We start from the raw sequence: 7,073 nt of genomic DNA, 5'->3' as shown, positions 1-7,073 counted from the left end.
GGTAAATGAAATCTTTGATTTTATAGTTCGATGAAAGATCCGAATGAATAAAATTGGTTGTTAATTAGAAAAGTATTCAGAAGGAAGACTCGGATTGACTGGGAATATTGAAATGATGACTCAACAATTGATTTGACTCCGATGAAAGACTTGGAATGAAAAATTCGAATGATAAAAAATGTATGATAAATGTTTCAAAAAAAAAACACATGAAAGACTGATAGATTCAGATTACTGAGATCACGGCTAAAAATGGATTTGGTTCCGATAAAAGCCTCAATAAATGAAAATATTAGAATAATTAGAAATTGGTTGATAGTACTCAGATGAAAGACTCTGATTGATTTGACTCCGATGAAAGACTCGGTGATGAAAGAAGAAAGACTCTGATTGATCTAGAAAATGGATGTTGGTTCCGATGAAAGACTCGGTAAATGAAAATATTAATTCATAATTCGAAAAAGATTCGAATGCAATTGATAGTACTCAGATGAAAGACTGATTAATTTGACTCCGATGAAAGACTCGGTGAGGAAAGAAGAAAGACTCTGATTGATTTAGGAAAATGGATTTCGTTCTGATGAAAGACTCTGTAATTGAAAAACATTAATTCATAGTTCGATGAAAGACTCGAATGCAAAAAAATTGGTTGATAGTATTCAGATGAAAGACTCTGATTGATTTAGAGAAAGTGAACTCGGTAAATGGAAAATATTAGTTTATAGTTCGATAAACGATTCGAATGAAGAAAAAATTGGTTGATAGTACTCAGATGAAAGATTCTGATGATTTGACTCCGATGAAGGACTCGGTGATAAAAGATGAAAGACTCTGATTGATTTGACTCCGATGAAAGACTCGGTGATGAAAGATGAAAGACTCTGATTGATTTAGAAAAATGGATTTCGTTCCGATGAAGGACTCGGTAAATGAAAAATATTTTTTCATAGTTCAAAAAAAAATGGTTGATAGCATTCAGATGAAAGACTCTGATTGATTTGACTCCGATGAAAGACTCGGTGATGAAAGATGGAAGACTCTGATTGATTTAGAAAATGGATTTGGTTCAGATGTATACTCGGTAAATGAAAAATATTAATTTATGGTTCGATGAAAGATTCAAATGATAAAAAAATGGTTGATAGTACTCAGATGAAAGACTCTGATTTAAAAAAAAAATCTATTAATTTAAAAAAAAAAATATTACTCTAATGAATTTGATACCGATGAAAGACTCGAGAAATGTAAGAAGGTTGCTCATGCTTCGATGGTAGATTCGAGTTAATAAAATTGGTTGATATTTTAAATAACATTCAGATGAAGGATTAAAAATATTCAGATTGTGACTGAATATAGTATATTTGCTTCCGATGAAAGACTCGGGAAATAAAAAAATATTAATTTGTTCGATGAAAGATTCGAATGAATATAATTGATTGATAGTTTTAATATAAGTCAGATAAATAACTCTGAGTGACTCAATGATAGATTTTATTCCGATAAAAGACTCGGCATCGAAAGAAGAAATATTTGAATGATTAAAAAAAATTGGATTTACAAAAAATCAGATGAAATACTCTTGTTGATTGAGAATATTGTGATCAGGACTAAAAAAAATAGATTCGATGAAAGACTCGGTAAATGAAAAATATTAATCTATAGTTGATGAAAGATTCGAACGATAACAAAAAAAAATTTCAACGATAGTTTGGATAATCCTCAGATAAAAGAGTCTGATTGATCAAAATTATAACTCTTTTTTTTTAATAATTCTTCATTTGAATCGAAAAATACCTTTAGGCTTTAAGGAGCCAAACACTTTTTTGTTTTTACAATTGTCTAGCACAGCTAGTACATCCTTCACTGGAACGTTAGGTGGTTTTCCTCGGGCCCGAAGGGAGTTTATTAAATTCGTTCTGGCAACAAGACGGACCTCACACGATCATACAATATGCTCGATGTCATGGTAACCTTAGCCGAAACCACACAAATTGCTGCCAAAACGATTGCTCAAAACGATCGAGTACCGCATTTAAGGAATAATGATTGGATATGGGACGATAAAATATAATTAAAACTCTTATAAATATGAAAACAACGAAAGACAGCTTCGTTGAAAACTTTGAATGAATATAAATTGATTTATAAAGATAGTTGTCAGATGAAAGACTCTGATTGACTTAGAATATTGAAATGATGACTCAATGATCGATTTGACTCCGATGAAAGACTTCGGAAATGAAGATGATAATTTAAAGTTCGATGAAAGATTCAAATGATGAAGTAATTGATTGACGAAAAATATTTAGATTAAAACTTAATAATCGATTTGTATTTGATGAAAGACTCGGAAAACGAAATAATGAATAATGGATTTGTTTCCGATGAAAGACTCGAAAAATGAAAGATTGTTCAATGAAAGATTTAAATGATCAAAATTGATTGAAGGTTTCATTTTTGTTTGGTTAAAAAAAATTGAATGTTCAGAAACGTTGCTGGTGAAAGATCAAAGACGCTGATTTATTGACTATTACTTGATGATCGGAGCCTAATGAAAGGCTGGAAATGGAAGATGGTAATTTTTATCTCGACAAATGATTCAAATCATTAAAATTGAAGTTTTGATAGTATTAAGATGATAGGCTCGGTTAGACTGATTTAGAACATTCAGACGAACCAGCCCGAGGCTGAAAGTCTCTATAATAAAGATAAAAAAAAAATATAAAAAAAGATTTAGAACATTGAGCTTATAATTAGATTAAAAAAAAGGAGTGATATAAAATTGTGTGATATTTTGATTGAAGGTACCAGCGAATCAAGGATATTGATAATTTGCAATTTATTCTGTTGGAAGACTGTGATTGATCTAGAATATTGAGTAGCTTATTCATGGATTGATAGAAAATTCGATAGATTGAAATTGATTGATATTTTGGATAGTTATGAGTTGAATAACTGATTGATTTAGAAGGATTGGTTTTGACTCCGATGAAAGTCTCGGAAAAAAGAATGATACCTTCTCTGTTACGATGAGAATTTCGAATAAAAAGTAAAAAAAAAATTGATAATATTCAGATGAGTACTCTGATTTATTTATGGTTCGATGAAAGATTCATCGAGTTATATTCAATTAAAAAATACTGATTGATAAGATTTGGATATCACTCAAGGTGGATTTGATTCGGAATAATGACTAGGGAAATGAATGATCGTTACTCATGACCCGATGAAAGATTCGTATAAATTAGATAGTCAAGATAATATTTAGATGAGAGTCACTAAGTGAATAAGAATATTAAAATGATAACTCATTGTTGGATTTGATTCCGATTGAAGACTCGGGAAATGGAAGATCGCAATTATTGTATTTTGACAAAGGAAAGTTTTGATAATACTCAGATGAAAGACTCAGACTGATCCACAATATGGATTTGGTAATTTTTAGTTCGATGAGCGATTCGAAAGATTCAAATTGATGAATAGATGGAAAATATTCAGATGAAAGACTCTGATTGACTTAGAATACAGAAACGTCGATTTAATGACTGCGTAGAAAGATTCGGGAAACGAAAGATAATGGTTCGATAAAAGATTCGAATTAATAAAATTGATGGATGGTTTGTGTAAAATGTAAGTTTGAATAAAAGTTATTTAGATGAAAGACTCAAATTGATTCGGAAAACTTAATTGGTAATTTAGGGTTCGATGAAGGAAATGACTTGATGATGATTGATAACTTAATGAAAGATTTCAATGATTCGCAAACACCCCTTGCTAGTCTTCAAAGAAGATGGATTTCATTGTACTAAAAAAATAAATAATTAGAAAATTCAACTGAGAGATCAAAAGTATGATACATTAAATGATTCGAGTACGAAAGAGTAGCACAAATTGTTTACAAATAATGCTGCATAGGTCGTCGAAATAATATTTGTTACATTTGAATTGATATTAGCCTGGACCTGGAATAGAATGGCAAAAAAATAGAAATAGTATGTGTAAAATAGAACATGATCTTCTTTTAAGAATCTCCGATAAACTTTTAAAAGTAGCCGTAAGTAAATACTTTTAAAGGTTACGGTGTTAGTTATTCACGTGCATATTATATAATAGTTGTATGTAAAGCAGACTTTTATTTTCATCAGCACTCTAAGAGTAGAGATGGGAAGTAATGTGGTGAATATAGGAAATGAACAAACGAAAAAAGAATAAACGTGATGAATAAATCAAATGAACGAGAATAGAATGAAATGAAGTTAAAATAATATCGGTTTTAAATTTTAGTTTCTTGCTAACAAAAAAAAGTCGAATACTGAACAGGCGTAATATATGTATAGGAACAGTATGATATTTAAAGAAAATAAGCTAAACCATGTTAAGCGTGCATTGCGGAGGAGAACAAAAGAAAAGAAAAAAATCATTCAGTCAGTAAACGAGTTTTGGGAAGAATGGTTCTTGTGTTGTGAATGTAGTGAAAAAAATTGTGTAAATTGGTTTAATGTTTAGTCCGGTATTGTGAAAATACACGGATTGTGTTTCGAGTACGACAATAAGAACTTAATTAAGACAAGTTTCGAGTACATCAATATGTCCTCCTACCATTTCTTCTTTGACTTTAAAATTTGCAGACGAATAAAACCAATATTCATAAAATTAGAATTAAAATTATTTTTAAAAACTTCAACATCGATTTTCTCGAAACATCTCAAGTGGCTCATACGACCTAATCAAAACAAACTCTAGAATTTATTCATTACCCTACCAGTCGATAAATGTTTACGAATAAAAAAAAAATTACTGATTTTGCAAAGTTCGTCAGAAAAATTTAATTTACAATTTTGTTTAAATTTATATAACAGCATTTTCCCAAGTTACGTTTCGTTTTTAATTTTTCAGGTGACCTAACGATATGACAAATAGTTGTTGAGTTGTTTTAATAATGCAAAATACTTTATTCAAGTTAAACATGGCAAAGTTAAGCGGAAAATAGTTTATAATAGATTAATTTTATCTCAACATTTAAATTTAAACAATTGATGTTTGGACTGCATTTATTACATTTACATTTATTTTTCTGGGCAAAAATACAAACAACAACGCTAGGCATGAATGGCCCGATTCAAGTCCACTGATCTCGACCAAACCTTTCGCTTCGTTCGTGAATCCTTGGGGAAGGATCATCCTGAGCCGGACTGCACATTTTCGAAATCCGGTAGTCATGCTCCGACCCTCGACTGGTACTGGATCGGATATGATAATGCTGTTACACGGTGGTTAATTCTTCTCACAAAGGTCCCATCCACTATTCTGCACGAGTCCGAGTGCTCGATGAAATACTTTCAGTGTGATCAATGGGGCCAAGTTTGGCAACTCCAGCCGAAAACAAATCAAGCCCCCCGAATATCGGTCCGAAAAGGTTACGCACGATTACGGTTGGCTGGCTAGCCCTGTAGAAAAGGAGAGACCTCATTACTCAGCGGTTCAGATCGAGAAACAAACAGACGAAGAATAAAAAAAAACACCGAACTGATGCGATCGTTTGTTGTTGTTATTGTCCCAAATCGAAAATCTGGGACATTCCTTGATCTGGTTCTCGCGAGAAGTGGCTCGAGGTGGTGGCATCGGCTAGCTGGACTCCAAAAGTTGTGTAACCTGCTCTCGTGACATTTTGGAACTCCAATACCTACCTACTAGCTAGGGATAATGAAAGTGAAAGAAGCCTCCCATTTGGTCTGATCAGAACAACACGAACTGTGGAATCGTCAAAGGAGGTTGGTAAGCAGCTTACCGTGATGGCCTGAACCTCGTTCATTCTGATGCCCGATGGATGGAGTCTAGAGAGACAAGATGAAATGGGAGTCATTTGGCCATCAAGTGTAAGAACGAAACTTTCGGAGCGGTTGTCGGAAGGCCAGCTGGTTTTCTGAGCGGAATGATCAAATGTTATTAATATTAATTTGGAAATGGTGTGGTACAGAAAACAAGCATACAAACCCATCTGTAGACCAGATTGGACTTTTTACGTACATTTTTGGTAGTACATGAATATTTCTTTTATTAGTCTTGCTGTTTGCTCTATCTAGTCTAGTGCATCCTGTTTTTAAGCAATCCCATTTGAAGTTTAATGTTGAACTTACATATTATACCAATTCTTAACAATATAAGAATTCCGGTTTAAATCATGCCTCTTATCGTTTATAGATATTCAATATATGATACTTAATTCATAATAACAATACTAGCCCAGCACAGCTGTACGAAGGTAGGAATTTAAAAGTTTCTGAATCAGCACCACACACCCTAACGCATCTGTTTACACCTTTTCTATAATTTTTTTTAATTCTTCCGTCCTCTTGGCGTCGTCGTCGGCCAAACAAAACCACACTTAGGCTAACGCGTCGTCGTTTTTGCTTTTGTTATCATCGGTCTGTAGTTCTACAAGCTTGGGCTTGAGTCAGGTAGCGTCGTCGTTTGTTGTAGCTAGGCAGGCATATAGCAAGCACCGAGTGTGTAAACAACGGTCGGTTGCGTTGATTTCGGTCAACTTCCCTCGGAGAAGACGAGGAAATAATTTTTATTGCAGGTATACATCTCCTCCTCGCACAACGGCAGCGTGGCCGAGCGGTCTAAGGCGCTGGTTTTAGGCACCAGTCAGAAATGGCGTGGGTTCGAATCCCACCGCTGTCAAGATTTTGGTTTTTGTCATATATTGGACAAGTTTATAACAACAATCATAACGTGTCAAAATAATTGTTCTGTAATTCTATTAATGGTTTTAATACTTACTGGATGTAAGAATTTAGATATTTAATTGTTCATAGATGATCGAAAATTCAAGGGGATAGTATAAAAATTTGTATAGAATTTCATATACAGAGCCTAATCAGACGTGCATCTTTTGAAAGACAGCAATTACTTTCTTCCGATTTTCCATCTTAATTTTGATTCAATCTTAACTCTCTAGATCATGATGAATCTAGACATGGTGGTCTCACTAGACGAGGGTTGGATGCGGCGGTGGGTGCGAAACGCAGCCGAAATTTGACAGCTGGCTGTTGGCTTGGCTGCTGGCT

At 33.4% G+C, this 7,073-nt stretch overlaps 1 non-coding gene across 1 annotated transcript; it reads left to right on the top strand.

The window, feature by feature from the left end:
* Nucleotides 1-6,607: 6,607 nt before the first annotated feature.
* Nucleotides 6,608-6,687, top strand: Trnal-uag (transfer RNA leucine (anticodon UAG)). The gene has a single exon. It is a non-coding gene; the product is annotated as a tRNA-Leu (tRNA).
* Nucleotides 6,688-7,073: the final 386 nt, after the last annotated feature.

The sequence above is a fragment of the Uranotaenia lowii genome, chromosome 2, assembly GCF_029784155.1.
Source record: "Uranotaenia lowii strain MFRU-FL chromosome 2, ASM2978415v1, whole genome shotgun sequence".
NCBI lineage: Eukaryota > Metazoa > Arthropoda > Insecta > Diptera > Culicidae > Uranotaenia > Uranotaenia lowii.
Note: the sequence above shows the minus strand (reverse complement) of the source record. Positions and strands in the feature narration are given on the sequence as shown.